At 40.9% G+C, this 24,735-nt stretch overlaps 1 protein-coding gene and 1 pseudogene across 8 annotated transcripts in view; one reads left to right on the top strand and one right to left on the bottom strand.

Moving 5' to 3' along the window:
- Positions 1-24,735, bottom strand: part of Ambra1 (autophagy and beclin 1 regulator 1) — a 188,797-nt gene that overhangs the window by 53,908 nt on the left and 110,154 nt on the right. The gene's annotated exons all lie outside the window — the stretch shown is intronic.
- On the top strand, positions 4,364-4,993 carry LOC116901631 (annotated as a pseudogene).

Raw genomic sequence — 24,735 nt, 5'->3', positions numbered from 1 at the left:
TTTTTTTTTTTTTGTTCTTTTTTTTCGGAGCTGGGGATCGAACCCAGGGCCTTGCGCTTCCTAGGCAAGCGCTCTACCACTGAGCTAAATCCCCAACCCCATAAGCTATGATCTTACAAGTGTTACACAGCTTGGTCCAAAAGGAGTATCATCCTGGGCCATGTGACACTGAGACCAATGTGAGTGGTTAGTAGTAGTGTAGTGTAGTAGTTTGAAGGAATGGTTCCCATTGGTTTGTATATTTAAATTTTTAGTCATTGAAGGATTAGGAAATGTGGTCTTGATGAAAGAGGTTATGACCTTGCTGGAGTTGGAGGAAGAGTGTCACTTGTTGTTGACTTTAAAGTTTTAAGTCCCTCTATCTACCTGCTGGCTGCTACCTGCTGGCTGTAGATCAGGATGTAGCTCTCAGCTACTGTTCTAAGCAATGACATTCATTCCACTATGTCCACCACCATGATGATAATGGACTAAGCCTTTGAAACTGTAATGCTTTCTTTTATAAGAGTTGCCTTGGCCATGGTGTCTCTTCAAAGTAATAGAACAGTGACTACAACAAATGGCTTTTTTTTTTTTTTTGTAAACCAAAAGGCTGGAAACTCTTAATCCAAGCGAGGTAGCATGTGCTACTAATAAGGTAGGCACTCACGAGAGGCATACATGCTTGGGATGCCAGAAGGATGGAAGTGGAGGCAGAAGGAACTGGAAGGCGTTTAAATCTATCTCAGGTACATAGTAAATTCTGAGTGGGCGTTGAGACTTCTTTTAAAAAACAAACAACTCAAAAACAAAAACAAAAACAAAAACAAAAACCACAAAGATAGCTTCAATTTCTGCAGAAACAGCCTACTAATTCTGATGAGTAGGCCTCAGAGAACTATTAATGACCAGAAGCTTTATAGACATCTAGGAAGACACTGCCTTCAATGTCTGTCTTCCCGCAGTTCCTTTCAAATCCCAGCATACAAATAAGATGCCAGGCTACTGTTCTGAAGTGCGAGGCTCCATTGATAAATCTGGAGCGTAAGTTCCCACGTACGACAGTGAATGGGTCAGTGTCACCACAGGCTGCTCACACTTGAGATCCCCAGAACCACATATGCGTGTGGACCTAGGGAGAACAGTATTCAATTTGAAATAGCTTCTAATTAAAACCCACTGTTCAGTCATCAATACCAGGCATACGATGGGCAAGCTTAGCAAGCCATTTCTGTGATACAGCCAAAGGATGCCCCCTCGATGTCAACAGGCTGCATCAGCCTCTCCAGTCTTAAAACTCAAATTATACTGGCACAGACCTTTAAAGCCAACATTTAGATGGTGGGGCAGGAGGATTACTATGAATCTAAGGTTAGTCTGGCATACATACCGAGTATTATTCCATCCAGGGCTACACAGCAAGAACCTATCTTAATAAAATCAAAAAAAGGGTCTGTGGAGATGGTTTGGTGGATAAAGTGCTTGCTGTCAAGAGCGACAGACCTAAGGTTCAGATATCCAGCATTCCTATAAAAAGCTACCCATGTCAGCACATGACTGTAACCACAGGGCAGACAAGCAGTTCTTGGGCACTCAAAGGACAGTCCAGATGAAATGGGGAGCTCAGTGAAAAGACCCTGGCATCACTGTTGTCAGATCTTGAAGATAAAACTTGAGGTTGACTTCCAGTTTTACAAACACACACACACACACACACACACACACACACACACACACACCCCAAATCCCAAAAGCTAAGACTCAAGACCAAAAGAGCAAAATGATGATGATGATGATGATGATGATGATGATGATGATGATGATGATGATGATGATAATAGTAGTAGTAGTAGTAGTAGTAGTAGTAGTAGTAGTAGTAGTAGTAGTAGTAATCCACAACCCTCTTTCTAAAAGGGTCCTGAATCCTACTGGTTACTTTCACAGTAAGAAACTCTTGTCAGGGGCCATGTGAGGGGGATACTGGGGACAGGGGCTGTGATTGGGATGTAAAGTGAATGAATAAATTAATGGGAAAAACCCCAACTCTTGTTCCTGTTGGGTTTCCTGGCTATTACCAATCATATAGTTGGGAGTTTAAGTGATTCTTTGTGTTCAGTTTGTCATCAAGTATCAGCTGACAGTGCAATTGTTTCTTCTTGAAGAGTTACTTGAGGGGAAGGGGTCAATTTTAAGTGTCACATTGCTGGGTGTAGTAGTGTACTTGTAGACTTGCAAGACTAAATAAAGCATTTTCCAAGAAGCTAATGGTTAGTTGAAGGACTACAGAAAAATGCTTTGGTCTCAGGATTAGAAAGAAACTCATGAACCTGAGGCTTTTTTTGTAAGGAGAATCAGAATGATCCTTGAGATGCCTTTCATGTGTCTAAGAAATAAAAGGGCTCATGTAGCTCAGGGTGACCTTAAACTGTCCACGTAGTTGAGGATGACCTTGAACTGATTCTCCTGTCACCACCTGCCAAGTGATAGGATGACAGGCATTACAGGAATGTGCTATCATACTCAGCTTTACATAAATATATTTTAAAGAAAATAGCAACTGTAATATGTCCTTCAGATTTCTGTCTCCTGGCCAGGGCAGCCTCCCAGAATTATGAGCAAGTACTGCCTGCAAAGGAACTGAGTATAGCAGTGGTGGCCGGGGACAAGAGGCTAAATCCAACAGAAGCTGTCGACCTTCGTAATATCTGGTGATGCATGTCTGCTCTCTCCCAGCCAATCTTTTCAAGTAGGTAAAGACCATCAATGTTAAGTGGGGTAGTATATAGTTTGATACCAGACGTTGTGAGGCTGAGGTACAAGGATCTCTAGATGTTGGAGGCCAGACTGTTCTACATAGCAAGTTCCAACTATATAAGGAGCCTCTGTCCCAAAATAAAAACAAAAAAATTGGAGCTAGAGAGATGGCTCAGTGATTAGGAGTATTGTTGGCTCTTCCAGAAGATCCAGTTTTGGTTCCCAGTATCAACATAGTGTCTCACAACCATCAGAACTACAGTACTAAGGGATCCAATATACTTTTCTGGCTTCCTGGGGCAATAGGCAAATATGTGGGGCATATACATATATGAAGGAAAAAATATCCACACATATTTTTAAAAGTATATATCTATATAAGCCCTTATCTCTAGTAGCTATCCTTCTAACACATCCATGGGGAAGTTCCTTATATCCTGGTACTATATACCCTAATGTGGACACTTCAGGCAAGATCTGCCTAGGCATCTTCAAGGAAAAAATGATTGACCTGTATGACCTTCCTATTCCTCATCCCCTTAGAAGAACCCAATATTGACAGCTGTTTGAACACAAGCTGCCAGACTCTGGAAAAGTCTCAAGCCTTTAAGAAGCACTTGCAAGAAACCTGCTAAAAAAAGAGGAGGGAGCAGTGAGTAGCTCAGAGAGATTTGAGGCCAAGTCTAATGATCCCGAGTTCAATCCCTGAGACCCATATGTGTCTCCAACTACACTAAAATCAAATAAATATATTTAGAAGAGGAGGAGCAGGAGTAGCTTCCCTTGCTTACTCAAGGTCAAATCCCCCACCTGCTGTGCAGCCTCTCCTTACGTCACCTTTACAACATTACAAGACAGAGCTCCTTTCCCTGATGTCCATAAAGAACCCTGTTCCTTGAACTGTAGTATTTTTGTTTTGTTTCTATTCTTTAAATTAAATCCATGTATTATATATTAAATTAATGTATTTGGGTTGTCTTTTGCAGTTAAAAAACAAAACAGAACCAAACAAACAAAAACCAAAAATACAATCTTACTAACATTTTAAGTTATAAAAAAATGGACCACAACCACTCAAATAAATGATAGGAGCTGCTTTTTTGTAAAGTGAGAAAATCTAATTAAGGGAGTCCTATAAACTTCAAATTTATCTGAAATTTATTTATCTAGTTATTTAATTTGTTGTTTAGAGAAAGGTATGAAGGCACAAAGAAAGGAATGACGGTTCAAACCTATAATCTTAGTACTTGGGAAGTCAAGAGAGCAGATCATCAATTCCAGACCAGCCTAGCCTACCTAGCAGAGCCCTGAAAGGGGGTAGGGGTGGCAGGACATTGAAGATAAAAAAAAATCTCAACTAGTTGAGGGAGTAGGACACAAGTGGGTGTTAAAACGCTGGTCATTATTTATGTCTACACAGGCATTTTTTTGTTTGGCAGTAATGGAGATTGAACCCCAGGCCTTGAACAAATTTCCTACATTTTTAGAATTTTTCACAAGTAGGAAAGAAGCAATAAGCAACTAGGAGAAAAGATAAAAACCTTTACAAAGATAGAGACAGCGCCGGGGCAAGCGACAGCCGCACAGGCACTGGGCGACTCTGTGCCTAACGGAGGAAAATCAACTAAACATGGGCAAAGGCGATCCTAAGAAGCTGAGAGGCAAAATGTCCTCATATGCATTCTTTGTGAATACTCCTGATGGGAGGGGAGGAGGACAAGAAGAAGCACCTGGATGCTTCTGTCAACTTCTCAGAGTTCTCCAAGAAGTGCTCAGAGAGGTGGAAGACCATGTCTGCTAAAGAAAGGGGAAATTTGAAGATAAGACAAAGGCTGACGAGGCTCGTTATGAAAGAGAAATGAAAACCTACATCCTCCCCCAAAGGGGAGACTAAAAGACGTTCAAGGACCCCAATGCCCCCAAGAGGCCTCCTTTGGCCTTCTTCTTGTTCTGTTATGAGTACCGCCCAAAAGTCAAAGGTGAGCATCCTGGCTTATCCATTGGTGATGTCGCAAAGAAACTAGGAGAGATGTGGAACAGCACTGCCGCGGATGACAAGAAGCCCTATGAGAAGAAGGCTGCCAAGCTGGAGGAGAAGTATGAGAAGGACATTGCTGCCTACAGAGCTAAAGGAAAACCTGATGCAGTGAAAAAGGGGGTGGACAAGGCTGAGAAGAGCAAAAGGAAGGAAGAGGAAGACGAGGATGAGGATGAGGAAGAGGAGGAAGATGAAGAAGAGGATGATGATGATGATGAATAAGTTGGTTCTAGCGTTTTTTTCTTGTCTATAAAGCATTTAACCCCCACCCCCGAACACAACTCAGTCCTTTTAAATAAAAAAATTGAAATGTAAGGCTGTGTAAGATTTGTTTTTAAACTGTACAGTGCCTTTTTTTGTATAGCTAACACACTACCGAGTGTGTCTTTAGCTAGCCCTGTCCTAGTGGTATCTTCAGTAGCCACTAACCTTGCCTGGTACAGTCTGGGGGTTGTAAATTGGCATGGAAATTAAAGCAGGTTCTTGTTGGTGCACAGCACAAATTAGTTATATATGGGGACAGTAGTTTGGTTTTTGGTTTCTTTTTGTTTTTTTTTCCTTTGGGTTTTCTTTTTGTTTTGTTTTGTTTTTCCATATCAGTTGTCTCTGATGCAGCTTATACAGAGATAACTGTTGTTCTGTTAACTGGATACCACTCTGTAATTGCAAAAACATTGCAGCTGTTTTGTTGACATTCTGAATGCTTCTAAGGAAATACAACTTTAAAAAAAAAAAAAAAACTTTACAGAATCCCACAACTTTCAGTACTGTCCAGGAAGCCAGGGAGTGGGTAGTAATCAGCTAGAGTGAAGTGTTTTGGAATATGGAGTCTCATTAAATTCCCAAGCAGGCGGAAAGGCTACATTCTATTTACTTGGAATTCTTCACTGAAACACGTCTTCAGTCTTGAAATACCAAGTTTATGCCATGTGACACTTGAGCTACTGCCTTGGAACCCTGTGAATAGCATAGAGTCACGTGAGCTTTGTATAGCACAAAAGCAGGCAATCTATGGCCATGGGCTTCAGGGTTTAAACTAGAAACTGTCTGATGGTTGGGTCAAACACGCACAAACATGCCAGGTCAGCTATCTTGACATGTTACCTTGAAGACAAGAATGGCTTATTTTAAATGTCAGTTTAGATAAATGTTGAAGAAAGGCTGGTGGCAAATTTCTAGCTTTCAAAAGAGACATTTTACAAAAGAAGACAAAGGGAGAAGATGTATTTTTGGTGCCTTTTTTTCCCCTACCAGAGCTGTTTATGAGTATCACTCAGAAAACATGACCCGCTACCAAGTTAGGAAGCCCGTGGATCATGGTGGGAATAACATCTGCCTTTTCAAGGCCACATCCATTATTAGTCACCAAGAAGAAAGTTGGAACTAGGCAAACATCTTCAGAGCACCACAAAGGATTCTTATAATTAATTCTAAATTATGGGCTCCTCCTTTAAAAAAATTACCCATTTCTCTGTACTCTCCTCACTCTATATTTCAAGTCAGGTGGATTATTTATATTGTTTATTATATTATGTAATTTAAAGACAGGGTCTTTACTATGTAGCCTGGATGCCCTGGAAATGGCTACATAGACAAAGCCAGCCTCACACCTGGAATAGCCCTCCTTCCTGCCTTTGACCATAGATATTGGTGTTACAGGCATGTGCCACTGGTACTCAACAGCAAAACTGACTTATTTTATTATTTTTTAGAGTAATTTACTTAATTTTACATGAATGAGTATTTTTTCTTGTGTATATATGTATGTGAACCACATATGAGGTCTGGTATCCAGAGAGGACCAAAGAGGGTTTTGGGTTTCCTGATTGTGAATCACAATGTAGATGCAGGGAACTGAACCTGGGTTCTTTGAAAAGCAACAAGTACTCTTAACTGTTCAGCTATCTCTCCAGCCCAAGACTGGCTACTTTTAAAGGAGAACTTTGCCTCAACTACTCAAAAAACTTCACAGGCTCTGCACTAGCTGAGAAGAGACAGACTGCTTGTCTGCTGCTATTCAGTGTCCTCCACAATCTCTCTGCCAACCTGCTTTCCTGTTACTCACATTCATTAAATGTTTTAAGAATATTCCAAAAAGGGGGTGGTGGTGGAGAGATAGTTGAGTGGTTAAGAGAGCATTGACTGCTCTTCCAGAGGTCCCTAGTTCAATTCCTAGCAACCACAAGGTGGCTCACAACCATTTGTTTTGTTTTGTTTTGTTTTTTTAATTACTTTTTTTATTAACTTAAGTATTTCTTATTTACATTTTGAGTGTTATTCCCTTTCCTGGTTTCCAGGCCAACATCCCCTAACTCTCCCCTCCCCTTCTTTATGGGTGTTCCCCTCCCCATCCTCCCCCCCCCTTACCTGCCCTCCCCCCAACAATCACATTCCCTGGGGGTTCAGTCTTTGCCAGGAACCAGGGCTTCCCCTTCCCCTGTTGCTCTTACTAGGCTATTCATTGCTACCTATGAGGTTGGAGCCCAGGGTCAGTCCATGTATAGTCTTTAGGTAGTGGCTTAGTCCCTGGAAGCTCTGGTTGCTTGGCATTGCTGTTCATATGGTGTCTCGAGCCCCTTCAAGCTCTTCCAGTTCTTTCTCTGATTCCTTCAACGGGGGTCCTATTCTCAGTTCAGTGGTTTGCTGCTGGCATTCGCCTATGTATTTGCTGTATTCTGGAGAGATCTACATCAGGCTCCTTTCAGCCTGCACTTCTTTGCTTCATCCATCTTGTCTAATTGGGTGGCTGTATATGTATGGGCCACATGGCTCACAACCATTTGTAACAGGATCTGATGCCCTCTTCTGATGTGTCTAAAGATATATCTTCTCTTTGGAAGCCTTATTCCACACTTTCAATACACAATGAATTGTTTTTATTGATTCTTTACACCTAAAAATAGATAGACAGACAGGCATACAAGGTGAAGGGAAGAAAAGAGAAGCTAGTGTGATGGTACATGCTTGTAATCCCAGCATCAAAAAGGCTGAGGCAGGATTGCTACCAATTCAAGGCCAGCCTAGGTTGCAGCCTAGATTACTTTCCAGCAAGTAAGACCTTACTGGAAAGAAGGACAGCAGGGGGTTCGGAGGGAAGGAAAAGAAAAGGGAAGAAATTGATGGTTTCATACAGGGGAAACATTCCAAGAATTAATGTCTTTCATGACTGCAGCCAAAACAAAACTGGGGTGGGCAAGTTTCCTGCTGCAAGTTGGTAAAGTGTGAAAGTTCCCTTCTATGGCCTGTGGAGGACTCATGCTGAGAGCAGGCCTCCTCTTTTGTTAGCTTCACCAGTGGCTTTTGCCTGGAGGCCAAACAGGATTTGCACTGCCATTTCATGCTCTGAAAAGTCAGAAAAGAAAAGATGGGGAGCTTTTCATTCTAGGAGATGCTTACTCATCAGGGAGAGTTCTGTTTCTGATAAGCAGGGATGCTGAGGTTAAAAAGCAAAATTTGCAACAATGGTTAATGGAAGGTTTGGAAACAATGTACAGAATTAGGCAATGGGATCAACTCCAAGAAGAGAAGAGCAGGTGCCAGAGCAAAGTCCCGGCGGAGAATCAGTACTAGATGTTTTCATGCATTCAAACATTTCCATGTATTTAAAATGTCATCAGGAGGCCCTGTGAGCACAGACTGGATGCAGCAATTAGGAATGCAGGCTTAGCTTCTTGGCACAAAATACAAACAAACTCTTCTACGAAAGTCACAAGGAAATGGAAAGAAAAGCTTTACCATGAAGTTGAGCAGTTAGTTGCTACACTCTCTTCACTTTAACAGGTAATTAACTGGAACCTGCCCTCCTTCTTAGGAGATAAACTAAATTAATATCCAAGGACAGGATCCAAGTTAGATTTTGACATGCTGATCTACAAACAGACTTCAGAAGGTCAAAATAAATCACTCACAAGCAAATACACTACATGCCTGTGTTTGTGATGATAATGCAACTAGTTGTGCTTTTAAATTTTTCTGGATTTTATGAGGCAGTGACATCTTCAGGTCTTACAGACAAAAAAAACTATTTCTCTCAGGACTAATGTCAAGAGACATGTCTTTAATATACAAACCAACCAGTAGAGAGTTTTCATCCAGGGCAAAGTATGGACAACTAGCAACCCCTCCTATAGTTCAGAGTTCAAACTGTACTAATCCTAAACTTTACTCAGCCCACCTACTCTGCCTCATTCTTGCCTGCCTTTGATAACCTATGCTCTCCCTTACCTCCGTCTGGCATCCTGGACTTTCCAAGACAGACTTGTGTTATGTGCTGTATGGCACCCTTCCTCCTTCCCTTGGGGACCCTCTCTTGGGAACTGTAACAAACTAACCTTTTAATGGGAAAAAAAATCTCTTTACTTTTGGTCCATACCATACTTGAATAAAATAAAAATATGGTCATTCACACACAAATCCACATTCCCTCTAGGCCTTGTCCCCAATGTCCAAGGTCCTGGGGCTCTAGCTCAAAAATATATCACAAATGACACCTCTCTATAAAACCAAGTAGGTGTTTAGAGAGTGCAAGAGGAAACTGGGAGTGGTAGGCTTGCTGACTCCCCATTCTCCCAGTCCTTTCCAGTAGAGGATTATGAAGCAAGGTGGGATAAAGGAAGAACATTCATGGTTCTCAATAGCAGTAGTTGTAGTAGTGTTTCTTTGAAATAAATGTTTCTGAAATGCATACTTATAACCTTACTTAAATATCTACTTTGCAAGATAGAAATTGCATGTGTTATGTTCTATCATAATGACTGGCACACTGAGACAGCCAATCACAGTATCATCAGCAAAGAAACAAAGCCTTGGCCTTCAACCTTACTATGGCTGACAAAGATAGAGATCTGGAATCTAAACAAAAGTACAAAGTCTTAAAATATGCCCAGAACCAAGAACTAGTGATCACAAAACAAAACATTTTTTTTTTGGGCAGCTGAGTGAGAATTGAATATTAAACAGATATTCATCAAACAAAGATCTGTGGAAGACATCTATAAAATGGTAATAAAATGTGCTCCTTGCTTGTTGAAGATGAAAACATAGTTAGAAAATAAGACTTCCATCAAAAACATTACAAAGAAAGGAAACATGAGTGTTCTAATGAGTGACAGACAACCAGAGCCAAAGCGGTTTAGAAGGGAATCACTGGACACAGAGGCCTCCTAAGAAAGACAAAGAAAGCTTAGTGAGAAACAGGAACCTTAAAGGAGGCTTAGAAAAAAAGAGCACCAGGGCTTAGAAAAAAATAGGTAGCTTAGTAAAGAAAGTGGTTCCCAGGTTTGGATGTAGCTCAATGGGAGAACTCTTGCCTAACATATACTAGGATCCCTGTTTGATCTCCAACACTGCAAACAACAACAGAAGCAGCAACAAAAAAAGTGGCTCTTGAGGGAGTCAGATACTATTATTAATTTAGTAAGAAACAATGGTTCTGATAAAAACAAAACAAAATAAAAACCAGGAGTCTGGGGGAGATGGCTTAGGTGGTAAAGTCCCTGCCTCACAACCATGAGACCTGAGCTCAAGATTCCCAACTCAACATTTAAACAAGCCAGGTATATCTGCAACCCAGAGCAGGTGATGGTGGAGACAGGTGGCTCCTTAGTGCCAGCCACTCCCAAATCAATAATCCAGATTCAGTGGAAGACTCTGTTTCAAAAATTAAGGTGGGGGTTGGGGATTTAGCTCAGTGGTAGAGCGCTTGCCTAGGAAGCGCAAGGCCCTGGGTTCGGTCCCCAGCTCCGAAAAAAAGAACCAAAAAAAAAAAAAAAAAAAAAAAAAGATCTCGTTTGGGGTTGGGGATTTAGCTCAGTGGTTAGAGCGCTTACCTAGAAAGCGCAAGGCCCTGGGTTCGGGCCCCAGCTCCAAAAAAAAGAACCAAAAAAAAAAAAAAAAAAAAAAAAAAAAAAAAAAAAAAATTAAGGTGGAGGCTGTTGTGGGGGGAGGTGGACCCCAGTTTTTTGTTTTTTTTTTTCCTAAATGGCATCAGTGAACCTTGATTTCAGAAAGGTAACCTCTCACCTCCATCAAAGAAACATTTCTAATTTGTTTTAAACTAACAGTTTTAGTAGTCTGATTTCTCTAAGGTTGTTCATACCTTTTAAAAGTTCTTGGCTATGATACTGACATATCCATATAGTATTGAGTGTTTGGGGATTACCCTTTCCTAATAAATATATTAGTTCAACCAAAAAAAGGGGGGGTGACAAACAGCCAAGGAAGATACCTGCCACCAACCTCTGGCTTCCACAGGCACCCATACAAATGTGCACATCATGCTGACACACACATACACACATATAGGTATACAACCTGATTCACACAAAAAATGCATATGGGACTGGGGAATCAGTTTATAATTCCTCAGAAGGTTGAGGCAGGAGGATCACAAGTTCAAGGGCCTGCCAAGGATAGAGAATAAGTTCAGATCTAACTGGACAACCTAATGAGTTCTTGTCTCAAAATAAAACCCTTTACAAAAGGTTGGGGGTTTTGTTGTTTTTGTCAACTAGGCAAAAACTAAAATTATCTAATAAGAGGAAATCACAACTGAGAAACCTCCATAATAAGATTTTCCTGTATCTCTCTGCACCCTGTGCCTGAGGAGGGTCCTGGATCCCCTGGAACTGGAGTTACAACAGTTGCTAGCTGCCACGTAGGTGTTAGGAATCTAACACAGGTCCTCTAGAAGAGCAGCTAGTGCTCTTCACCACTGAGCTATTTCTCCAGGGCCCCCTCCCCAGCCGCTTTATCTTCCTGTGGGTCATGTGGGCCCTGCTATCTCTGGGTAAGTGGTCCTGCCTGGGCTGTGTAAGAAAGCAGGCTAAGCAAGTCAAGAGGATCAAGACAGTAAGCAGTGTTCCTCTATGGCTTCTGTGTTAGTTCCTACCTCCAGGTTGAGTTCCTGCCCTGACTTCCTTCAATGATGACCCATGACACAGACGTGTAAGCTGCTTTTGGTGATGTTGTTTTACCACAGCAATAGACAGTTGGAATATAGATCCATGGTAAAGTATTTGCCTAGTATCTGAGAGGCCCTGAGGTCAATCTTCAACATCACCCCAGAAGTGTTGAATGCTAGTACTCTAGAGGCTAAATAGAAGGTTTAAGAGATACAGGTTAGCTTGGGATACAAAGTGAAGATCCTGTCTCAAAAAGTGAGAAAAGAAATAGAAACTAGGTTAAAAAGACCTAAACTTACCATTGGTGAAACATGATCCTTTTGAGGTTTTATTGAGTAAAAGAATTACAAGGGCTGGAGAGATGGCTCAATGGTTAAGAGCACTGACCGCTTTTATAGAGGTCCTGAGTTCAAAACCCAGCAGCCACATGGTGGCTCACGACCACTGTAATGAGATCTGATGCCCTCTTCTGGTGTGTCTGAAGACAGCTACTGTGTACTTACATATAATAAATAAATCTTTAAAAAAAAAAATCACACGTAGCAAAGAGGGTATGTTACAGTTGAATGCTAAGTGTGATGCATTATTAAAAAAAAATTACACAATGGACAATGTTTAGCTTCTGTTTAGAAACATGACATTCCCTACAGACTGGGCTGGCCTGGATCTCTTAGAAAGCCCCTTACAGGCATGTACTACCACACCTGGCTTAACTTTTGTTTTTCCCCCCCTCATTCCCCCAAATCAATACTCCACAAACATGTATTCTTTTTTTTTTTTTTTTTTTTTTTTTCCGGGGCTGGGGCCCGAACCCAGGGCCTTGCCCTCGCTAGGCAAGCGCTCTTCCGCTGAGCTAAATCCCGAACCCCACAAACATGTATTCTTAAAAGGCAGTATGTATTATGTATAAAATTAAATAGTGGCTTAATGGCCCCAGGACCCATCACTACTTAATTTCTACTCCCTATAGTCAATTTCTTTTCTTTGGTTTTTTGGGGGGAGGGGTAATTTTTTAATTTACATTTCAAATGTCATCCCCTTTCCTGGTTTCCCGTCCATAAACCCCCATCCCATTCCCCCTCCCTCTGCTTCAGCCTGACATTCCCCTACACTGGGGCATCGAGCCTTGGCAGAACCAAGAGCTTCTTCTCCTACTGATGCCCAACAAGGCCATCCTCTGCACCTGGAGCCATGGGTCTGCCCACCTGTATTCTTTGGATATGTTTTAGTCCCTGGGAGCTCTGGTTGGTTGGTATTGTTCTTATGGGGTTGTTAACCCCTTCAGGTCCTTCAGTCCTTTCTCTAACTCCTCCAATGGGGATCCTGTTCTCAGTTCAATGGTTGGCTGCGAGAATTCACCTCTCTATTTGTCATGCTCTGGCAGAGCATCTCAGGAGACAGCTATATCAGGCTCCAGTCAGCTTGGACTTCTTGGCATCAGCAATATTGTCTGGGTTTGGTGGCTGTATATGGGCTGGATCCCCAGGTGGGGCAGGCTCTGAATGGCCATTCCTTCAGTTTCTGCTCCAAACTTTGTCTCCATATCCCCTCCTATGAATATTTCTGTTCCCCCTTTTAAAAAGGACTGAAGCATTTGCACTTTGGTCGTCCTTCTTCTTGAGCTTCAAGTGGTCTGTGGATTTGTATCTTAGATAATCTGAGCTTTTGGGCTAATATCCACTTATCAATGAGTGCATACCATGTGTGCTTTTTTGTGTTTGGGTTACATCACTCAGGATATTTTCTGGTTCCATCCATTTGCCAATGAAATCATTGTTTTTAATAGCTGAGTAGTACTCCATTGTGTAGATGTACCACATTTTCTGTTTCTATTCCTCTGTTGAAGGGCATCTGGGTTCTTTCCAGTTTCTGGCTATTATAAATAAGGCTGCTATGAACATAGTGGAGCATGTGTCCATGTTATATGTTGGAGCATCTTTTGGGTATATGCCTAGGAGAGGTATAGCTGGGTCCTCTGGTAGTGAAATGTCCAATTTTCTGAGGAAACTTCAGACTGATTTCCGGAGTGGTTGTACCAGCTTGCAATCTCACCAATTTATTTTCAATTCCTTTTAGTTTTTTGAGACAAGATCTAATATAGCCTAGGTTGATCTTGAACCCCTGATCTGTCTACCCCCACTTCCCAGATATGCTGAGATTGTAGCTGTACTGGTACCATCCCTCACTATATGACCTTACTCTGTAGCCCAGTCTGGCACCAAACTAATGTCAACATTTCTAGCTCTGTTCATAGTACCACAATTATAGGTATAAGCTTCTATATGCTGGCTTCTTACGACATATTTTTGTAACTTTTTCTTCTGATAATTAGCTATTATATTTCTGTTGTTATTGACCTTTCAAGGTTGGCGATTACCTACTAGATTCCTAGATATTATGATAGATAGGTAATACATAGATACTCCATGAAAAAAAGAAAAGATCTGCCCCCTGATCACTTTCTTTGTCTTCCAAACTAGTTAATCACCTTTTCATTAGTATTATTTATAGTATTATGGGTATATAAATCCAAAACATACCTTCCTTTCCCTGTTGGGAAAATGGAATGAGTTTCATTTTCAACCAAAATAGTTCCTTACCTATGGCCCTTGTATTTCCTTTTAGATATATGCTCATATATTCCTCTATAGGAAGCATTCACCCTAACAATGTCCTTTCAGTTGTCTGTTCCAATAAATTAAATTAGTTCTAAAATGACATTAAGAGGGGATTCAGGATAGGTTTTCTTAGCTCTCAACTACTTAATTTAAAAAATTTGGATTGAGTGATTATAGTGTATGGGTACAAGAACTTAACTCAAAATGCAAAATTATATAACCTGAATCAAATTTCAATTATGAAACAGCAATTTGTTCCTAATCCTGGATCACTCAGTTTACTTAGAAAAAAAAATGGCTACTATATCTCCTGGGCAAGGGTGATAATGGAGGCAGCTATGTGACTCTCTCTATTACCTGGAACTATCCTGAACTCTGGTTCAAGTGATGCTTCTGTTTAGTCTCTGCAGTAGCTATGGCTGAGTGCTACTGTGCTCAGCAATTTGGTCCAACATTTGTTGAAAGAATACTCTTAAAAAGTAGTACTGCCTCCTTTGAGTGTCTTTGTACTGTAGGACCTCAAACGAGTAGAGCATGATGGTGAAGGCATGTAATTCCAGCACTATGAAGACTGGCACAGGGGCATCACCATTAGTTCTAGGCTAGCCTGGTCTACAAAGGTGTGCTAACAGTGCTAAGCGTACACAATAAGCAGTTCTAAAGAAAAAAGAAAAGCCTGTACAAAGACCTAGTTACATGTTAGATTTGCCAATTTGGGCTTTGTACTAATGCCCAACATTTTAATAGAAGTTGTCCCATTGCTGAACTCTAGCTCCCAACCTTTCCCTCCCTCTACACTGGTATCATTTTTACAATAGATTTTTTTTTTAAATTTCTGTGAATGTCCTAATCATTGTATTACACTGAAACAGGCTGTAATGGGAAATCTGAGGATAGAGAGTGTCCTGCTAGTATTGTATCTACTCAACTCAGGCCATGGGCACCTGAGAGGAGGGAGCCTCAACTGAGAAAAATGTCTCCTTATAATCCAGCTGTGGGGTTTCCTTTTTTTTTTTTTTTTTTTTTTCCTTTCTTTTCTTTTTTTTTTTTGAACTGAGGACTGAACACAGGGCCTTTCTACCACTGAGCTAAATCCCCAGCCCCATGTAGGGCATTTGCTTAATGAGTGATTGATGAGGGAGGACCCAGTGCACCATGGGTGGATCCATCTCTGGGCTGATCTTGGGTTCTATAAAACAGACTAAAGCAAGCTAGGAGGAGCAAGTCAGTAAGCAAAACCCATTCAAGACCTCTGCATCAGCTCCTGCCTCCATATTCCTGACCTATTTGGGTTCCTGTTCTGCTTCCTTCAATGGTGGACTACAATGTGGTGGTATAAGCCAAATAAACCCTTTGCTCCAGATCTGGTTTTTGCTAATTTTTCATCTCAGCAAATAAAATCTCTAGGACAATAAGTATGAATAAAGAATCTGAGGATGACCCTGAACTCCCACCATCCTACAACATTTTGGTGTGTGCCACAACACAACACTTAGTTATGTAGTTCTGAAGGTGAACCTGTGGCCTCCTGATCCTAAGTACTGAGATTACAGGTGTGCTCCAAGGACCCACTTCAGTGATGCTAAGGATGACATCAGGGCCCTGGGCATATTACACAAGCAGTATACCAACTGAGCCCTGTTTTGTTTGTTTTGAGATTGTGCCTTACTCTCACTGCACAGTCTGGGCGGTCTGGAACTCATTCCATGGCACAAGTCAGGATGGATTTGAGAGTGATACTTCTATCTCAGATTCCTGGGTCTAGCATGGGCTTACACGTGTGAACCACCACACCTGGCTTGATAAATTACTTCATGCCCCAAGGGTGTCTAGCACTATTCAGAATGTTCCTCAGTAACTTGTTTTATTAAACTAACCTGAAGCTGTCTCTTAATGTCAAGAAGTCCCTGTCACAGAAACTTGGCACCCCAGCTTGCTTGTCTCAGGTAATTCTGGCATAACAACGTCCTGGGTTAGAGTAGGTAGCTACTTTGACTCCTCTGGCTTTCAACAAATAGCTTTTCAAAGGAAGGCAGAGAGCTTTAGCAGTTGTTCTTAATCTCTGGAAGGAACATGGAAGCAAGCATATACTCTCGCCTGTCAAGTAGACAGAAATTAAATGAGTCACTCAAATAATTCAGTAAATCACTGAGGGAGCAAAAACAAGAACAAACTGGCTGTCAACTTCTACCTCATTTATAAACACAAGAGCGGTAGTTCTAAATCTTTTTTGTGTTCATGACATATAATTGGATACTATATTTCTTGGCAATTTATCAAAAGACAGGAAAGACATAAAACAACAATAAAGTCAGCAGTAATAAAACCACAACCATCATTATAGGGAGACAAGCCCCCCCAGTCCCTATGTGGTGTCATCTGGCAGTGTGTTACTGAGCTAAACTGTTTTCCTGTCCTGGCACCTTGCTCCTCACAGGGAAACTTCTCTTATGCTCTAGGAAACACAAGGCTGGGCCCTTTTATCCCTTACACCTTCCAACTTTGTGTTCCGAGTTAGGATATACTATGTGACTCCTTTAACCTCAAAGTCAGTCTAATACTGTATGTCTTAGTCAAGGTTTCACTGCTGTGAAGAGACACCATGACCAAGGCAAATCTTTTAATTAGGGCCTGACTACCGTTTCAGAAGTTTAGTCCATTATTGTCACAGTGCAAAGTATGGTGGGAGTACTGCAGCACTCATGGCAGTAGCAGTAGCTGAGAGCTATATCCTGCTCCACAGGCAACAAGCAGAGAGAGAGAGAGAGAGAGAGAGAGAGAGAGAGAGAGAGAGAGAGAGAGAGAGAGAGAGATCGGGTAGGGGAGGGTTTTTGGAACCCTCAAAGCCCATGCTATGGCACACTTCCTCCAACAAGGCCACATCTCCTAATCCTTCTCAAGTCCCACTCCCTTAGTGATAACTATGCAATTCAAATATATGAGCCTATGAGGGCCATTCTTACTTAAACTACCACACTGCAGTTAAGTCCTAGTAAAATTTCAGAAATCAAAGTGGGTGGCAGGATATGTGAAAAATGTCTTGATGAAACTGCTTATTGTGGAACTTATTGTGGAAGTACTGGGTACTGAACCTAAGTTTCAACAAAAGGAAAGCATTCTATCACTGAGCTTCAATCCTAGCCCTGAAAAGCTATTTTTGTGAACACTCACTAAGGATATTAGATCCTTTGGAACTGGAGTTATGATGGCTGTAAGCACCATGTAGGTGCTGGGAATTGAGCCCAGGTCCTCTAGAAAAGCAGCTAGCTTATAACTGCTGAGCTAGCTCTTCAGACTCACCCCAATTTTTTTTAATGTGATGAAATAACACTGCACTAGGTTATACAACATGCCCTCTTGTCCTCAGGAAAGAAAAGCCTCCTCAACTATGAAATTAACTTGTATTTAGTAGTTAATACTTTCTAATGTGACATTAAACAGGAGGAAGTAAGGAACTGACAGGAGTGCCAAGGACACTCATTAAAGACCTCCTGTGTCAAGTCTGAAAGACAGCCTCTGTGACAGGATCTGAGAGGAGAGCACTGACCTCATCTCAGGAAGCCAAAGCTGGAGTCTGTTTAAAGTCTTGTCTGGATGGTAGAATTGCAGGTATGGTTAGGAGCCAGAGTGATGTTTTATCCATGTAATTCCAGAACTCAATAGGCTCAGGAAAGAGGACTGTTTTTGAGTTCAAGGCCAGACTAGGCTACCAAATAAGTGCTCATCTCAAGGGGCAAAAAGAAAAAGGCTGGAAAATAAAGAAGAGGGGAGAAAGGGAGGGAATGAGGCAGGAAGAAAAATCAAAACCAAACCAAAGCAGAAAGTTGCATTTCTCTGATTGGTTGGATATTCCATTGGTATCTTTGAGTAAACCCTGTCATAAAAAGTTAATCATCTTACTTGTTGGGGACGTGAGAGAGATAATGATCGGTGGTAAGGAATCAGAACAATAATTAGGCTCCTGAAAATGAGGAAAACAATAATTCAACTTGAAATTTTTTTATAGGATATACATAAAGGACTGGAGAGATGACTGAGGACCTTCATTCAGTTCCTAGCACCCTTATGGGACAACTGCTTTTCACTGTGACATCCAAGAATCCAACCTAATCCACATAGGCCTTCTTCTGGCTCAGCTACTCAGGAAGCCAAGACAGGAAGATTATTTGAACCCATGTGTTCTGAGGCCAACCTGAATGTGGCCCTGGCTCACTGTTTGTTTATATTACTGTTTGGTATTTTAGTTTTTCTGAGACAAGGTCTTATGTTATCCAGGTTGGTCTTAAACTCTTGATCCTTCTGTTTCTACAAGTGCTGGTATGTGTTACTACTTGGTTTTATTTTTAGCTGTTGAGACAGGGGCTGACTTTAGCCTAGGCTGATTCAAACTGTAGGCAATCTCCTGTCTCAGTCTCTCAAGTTGCTGGGGTCACATGGGAGTGGTGGTAGATATGAATTTTTACATGCAGCTGATTTTTTTTTTTTCAGGGAAAGGAGTTATAGAGATAGTGAGGAGCTCAGCATGCTTTCTGTCTTACAGAGGGGTTTGGTTTCCAGGGCAGCTCACAACATTCTACAAATCCAGTTCCGATGGATCCGACATCCCTTTCTGCCCTCCTAGGCATTGCATGCACTCAAAACACCTACACACATAAAAATTATATAATTTTTATTTAAGAAATATATCACATCAAAAGTTAAAAGCATGAATATATTACCCATCTGAACATTCCACTAGTAAGATCAGTTTGTTATTTTTACTTGATTACTTCACAATGAAATAATGTTAAATAACTAAGTGTTAACACCATTAAAAGAAAATATATTTTGCTGCATGGTAGTGACACATGCCTTTAATCCCAGTACTCCAGAGGCAGAGGCAGGTGGATCTTTGAGTTTGAGGTCAGTCTGGTCCACTAAGCAAAGCAAGTTCCAAGACAGCTAACACTACACAAAGAAAGAAAAAGAAAGAAGGAGAGAGAGGGGCGGGGAATGGAAGAAAAGGGGAGGGAGAAAGAGGGAAAAGAAAGAAATTTCTTTTTCCTTTTTGTTTGCTTTTGTTTTCTTTGAGGTAGGCTCTCATGTGGCCCAAGCTGACTTAGAACTTGCTATGTATAGTTAAAGATAACCTTAAACTTCAGATCCTTCTGCACCTATCTCTGAAGGCCTGGAATTACAGATATATAATAAAACCAGCTCAGGAAGAAAATATTTTTCAGTGGCTTCAGAAGGGACATACTGATATGCACATCTCATAGAGACCATGCTGTGTAATGCATACAACAAGGGTATAGACTACAAGTATTCATTGGTGTTCATCTATAAAGTTGTCCCTTTTGCTGACAAATAAAGGGTAGGCTCAAGGACAGAGATACCGAATTGTTCACTAAAGACAACTAGTTCATAGCTACAAAAGTCCTAGGTTCAATTCTAAGAAATGGAGGAACTAAGTGTCCTGTGAAGAAATGAAAAGTTCAAAAATCAGCTTGAGAAGCTCCACATATGTTTGTAATATGATGGAGACACCTGCATTATATTCCCCCAGGACCAACATGAGCTCTTGGAGAGTAGATAAATAAAGGAGAAGTTGATTGGGCAGATTGAATGCTTTCATTTTATTGAGACAAGATCCCACTATGTAGCACTGACAGGCCAGGCTGGTCTAGAACTAAGAGAAATCGATGTTTTGCCTCCTGGGTGCTGGATTAAAATGTTTAAGTGGAGGGAAAAAAGAAAGGAAGGATGGGTGGTAGAGATGGGGAAAGGTAAGAAAGATGGATTGGTTTTTGGTCCTTTTGCAAAGTTGAATAAACAACTAACTTTAAACTCTACCCAGACTGTCAGTCAGCTTTCAGAGCCCAGTATTATATATAATTTGGAATAGAAAGCATTAAACATGATTAACAGAAAATTTTGCACTTGGTTTCCTATAAGAAAGCAGCCATAGAGTGTTTTCCTAATGTTCACCATTTAAGAATATCAAAGCCAAGGGGCTGGGGAGATAGTTCATTCAGTAAATTACTGGCTATGCATGCATGAATACACACTAGCCTAGCTAGATCAGTGAGTTCCAAGTTTACTGCTGGGACTGTTTCAGGGAGGAAAGGAAGGATTGATCTCTAGGAGTTAGAGGACAGTCTGGTCTATACAGTCAAGATCCAAAAAAAAAAAAAAAAAAAAAAAAAAGGCAAAGAGCCAATCAATATTGACCTCTGGACGTCACACATGCAGCACACCCTACCTTAAGACACATACCGTCTCACACAAAAGAGCAACAAAGCCCAAGTGAAGTATTCAACAGTTTAATGTCCAGGACTTCCTTTGAAAAGGGTAATGACTTGTATGTCTTTCCGAAGTTAAACAGCCCTCAATTTTATCTGTATTAGCTAGCAATATTCACTGACTGAGTCAATTTCTCTACACAGAAATTCTCCTTCTCTGGCAGATTACTCAGTGAAGGAAGCACAGTGGGAGGAGGTCTAATAGAAGTCCTGTGTATAACTGAATTTGTCAAAATCAATGTTTAACCTCAAATTCCAGCCTTTTCTTTAGTGGCAGGCTCCCCAGGCCACTGCTAGATCAACTGTGTTAGCTATGATCTACACACACATATTGTGACTCTCAATTTTAAATTGCCACAAAGTAATTAAAACTAGCTCTTGATACAAGAATTTCAGGTTTTTTGCTTTGTAATTCTCCTTTTCACTTTAAGGTCTCAAAGTCTGAAAAAACTAGAATAAGAAACTGTGGCATTCAAAATAAGGGGAACAAATTAGGTCTAATGATGCAGGCCTCTAATTTCAGCTACTGGAAGGATGAGACAAGAGCACCACAAATTCAAGATTGGCCTGGAAAACTTAAGATGTAGTCTCAAAGATAAAAAGTAGAAACGGGGATGAGAGTATAGCTCAGTGGTAGAGTGCTTGCCTACACATGACCCCAGGTTCAATCCCCAGTATCTTCCTCCAAAAAGGAGCCAGGTGTAGTGGTACAGGCCTGTAATACTAGCACCTGGGAGACAGAAGTATGTGGTTCAAGGCCAGACTTGGTATTTATATTGTAAGGCAAATTTGAGGTTTATGAGACACTCTCTTAAAATATCAGACAAGGTTAAAAAAAAAAAAAAGGCAGACAGCTTTAATTAAAGTCTAAACTCAACACCAAGAACTAATTGTTGAGAGTTTTTAGGTATTTAATTCATTAGGACTTTGAAACTCTACCACTTTCTTCCAGGCCCAGAGAAGAATCCTGTACCTCTCTATGTTGACTTAATCAATTTTCATCATAGGAGATACTGAGGAAACAAAGGAGAAGGGAGGGGCCTCCATTGAAAGCCTGAAAAATGTATTGATAACACTCCCCAAACCTATAATATGTAGTACCTAGAAATGATGATGGAGAGAGGAGGAAAAAAGTACACGAGATGAGGGAGGAAAGGGAGCAGTCAGTCTTTTCTTCTGAGCTATCCTCTACATGCTATAGAATTCTACCCTGGGGTAGCTTGGGAAATTTTATACATGAGTCTGTTGGCAGCTGAATGGCTAAGTTAGAGACATGTTAGGTGATGTCACAAAGCTACCAGCAGAACTAGTACATAATTTTCACTTAGATGGAATATTTCTGGGGTGCTTTAGTGTTGGATAATAGCTGGGGAGTTCTGTGAAGAGTCCCATGCCAACCCTTGGGTTTGGGCTGCTCTAACCCACAAGGCTTTAAAATTCTTAATGAGCAAGACAAAGACAGAATAGCTTAAACTTCTTCACAGTAGATGCTTCTAAGCTGTTCCTATAGCCCCTCTACATGAAAATAAAAAACAAAAACAAAAACCAACAAACTAGTATTTGAGGAAACTTATTTCAGTTCTATAATCATAGTTTTGGTTTTAGTTAATTTACCTAATAAGCAATATAACATTTCCCACTTTTATTCCAGTTACTTCAGTGGAGTCAATGAAAATATTTAGACCAGAAACTATTTTGTACCTTTTATTAGCTCAGTTAGCTCTGTTTGCAGCTGTATGTATGTATGTACGTAAGTATGTATGTATGTATGTATGTATGTGTTCTGCCTTAAGAAAGATCCGTTTAAATTGTTTAAAACTGAAACCTGTGAGAGAAAGAAGACTCACAGGACACTGAGAGAAGAAAGGCAGGACACTAGGCGACTCATGGCTGTCGACTCTCCTCTTATTGGGCAAAAGAGATAAGGTCTAAGTTTCTTATGAGGGAGATTCTGCTTCTTTAGGCTACAGTCCACATGTTTGCATTTTGGCACCACTCATCTATCTTGAGACAGACTCTACATTTGCACCATTCCAGGTGAAGACGAGCACGCTGCGTCTCTCACTTTCTGGGAATACACTTCATTTGTAGCAGTTGCCTTGCTCTGCCTCACCATCATAACATGAGTCTTGGCTAAGCTTTGAGACAAGGCAAAGAAATGTTTATCAACCATACTAGCCCATGTAGTGTTCCACAGAGCTTCATTACAAAGCTCTGGTCAAAGCCAGCTTAAAACTGGTACAACAATATGCTATTTAGAGTGTGGCTGCAAATGCAGGGCTTACCAAGAGCAATGGATGTCTCCTATCAGCCAAAGAAATGGCTCTACACAAATACCAAGGAAGTTCCAAAAAAAAAAGCCTTGTTGAGCACTGATTTGTCTCTATGTAATTAGAAGCCCAAACCACATATTGAACTTTGGAGCCATAAAGTAGCTTTTAACCACCACTATCAAGAAAGGAAAGTAGACTATTAAGTCCTACATAAGGGAAGACCTGAGTTCTAGCTTCTCCAACCACTGATAAAAAAAGGTAGCATGTAAACTAGGAGTGCTGGCACACACTTATAATCCCAGCACTTCAGAGGCTGGGGCAGCAGGAGTATGAGTTTAACCCAGCCTGAAAACACTGTGACCCAATCTGAGAAAAGCCCTCCTCCAAAAGGAAATCATCACCAGCTGCAGCAACTGGATCCACAAGGGTTCCTTGCCATAGTTTCCAGGAACTTTTCTTCTAATTTGCTTCTGTTAAAGAGCTGTGGGTTATAAATGAGACCATGAATACAGGTTCACTTACAGACAATTTAGTAAGTGCTCCCAGTTAATTCTGTCAGTCTTCCTCCTACACAGAAATACATGTGGCCCCAAGGGGGCCCAACCACCCACAGAGCTCTTTTGCACATCTTTTTACCTTCCAGCACACAGAAGTGCAGGGCTATATCCTAGCAAACACCCAGGGGAATAAAAAGGTAGTTTCTCTGAAATGCTATGTCTAGAAAACCAGAGCTACCTTTTTATTGGGATGTTACTTCTAAATTCAATTTTCTCTGAATAACGATATAAAAGTGATGTGAAAAAGATCTTTCATGCATGTTTCAAATCTACACATTTATATCCCTTCATATGCAGAGCTCTCCCTTAGTATGTATAAGGAAACTTACAAAAGCAATTACTCATCATGAACTACCATGTTCTTTAGCATCCTCAAACCTACTTGGGGTAGAAGATTACAACAACCCTTCAACAAGTCTTTCAGTCTCCTCCCAATACACTTGGAACACAGGGAACTAGGTGTATGGGCATGTGTCTCCCATTAGCTCTTAATTCCAGCACATGGGATGTTGAGGCAACAGGATTTTCACAAGCTCAACACTAGGATACTAGGCTACCTAGTGAGTACCAGGATGGCTAGGGCTATGCTAAGATCCTGTCTTAACAAAACAAAACATAGAAAAGCTCAATATAACACAGACAAAAGGAGAGGCTCATTATATCTTGAGGCCTGACCTATCTTGCCTATATTTAGAATCACGAGACCCTGGGAAGGAACAGTAGAGAGGCTAATTTACTGATGAACAAAAAAGGCCAACCCTCCTGCTAAATCCCAGATACATGTATGAAGCCAACTCCACTCTATGTCAGTTTTCTATGGTTGCCGTAACAAATACCGTGAACTTACTGGTTTAAACAACACAAATGTATTATCTTTCTGAAGGTGCAAAGTTCAATGAGGGTTCCAAGGAGTTGGCAGGTCTGTCTTTCTAGATGTCAGGGAAGAATTTTGTCCTTACAGATGTGAAAGATGAGGTTTCTAATTTCTAGCAGAGACCACTCCTATCTTCATTACTGTATAGCTGAAAGCTATAGTACTTTGACTAACCATTCTGTATTCTACTTTTTTAATACTTTACATAATAGCAATGAGACTACTCAGATAATCCAGGGCAGCCCCTCTGTGATAGTTGATTTTTACTGCCCACTGGACAGGGTTTAGAATCACTATGGAAACAAACCTCTGGGCAGGCCTTCCGGGAATTTTTTTAGAGCAGGCTAACAAAGGTGGGAAGACTCACCCTAAAGTGTGGGCAGCACACTTTAATGAGCTTGGGTTCTGGACTTGCTTAACAGGAAGAAAGTAACTGAGAAGCAGCATTTGGTGCCTCTG

Source organism: Rattus rattus, chromosome 5 (assembly GCF_011064425.1).
Source record: "Rattus rattus isolate New Zealand chromosome 5, Rrattus_CSIRO_v1, whole genome shotgun sequence".
NCBI classification, from domain to species: domain Eukaryota; kingdom Metazoa; phylum Chordata; class Mammalia; order Rodentia; family Muridae; genus Rattus; species Rattus rattus.
The sequence above is the reverse complement of the archived record's forward strand: the minus strand, read 5'-3'. Positions and strand labels throughout refer to the sequence as shown.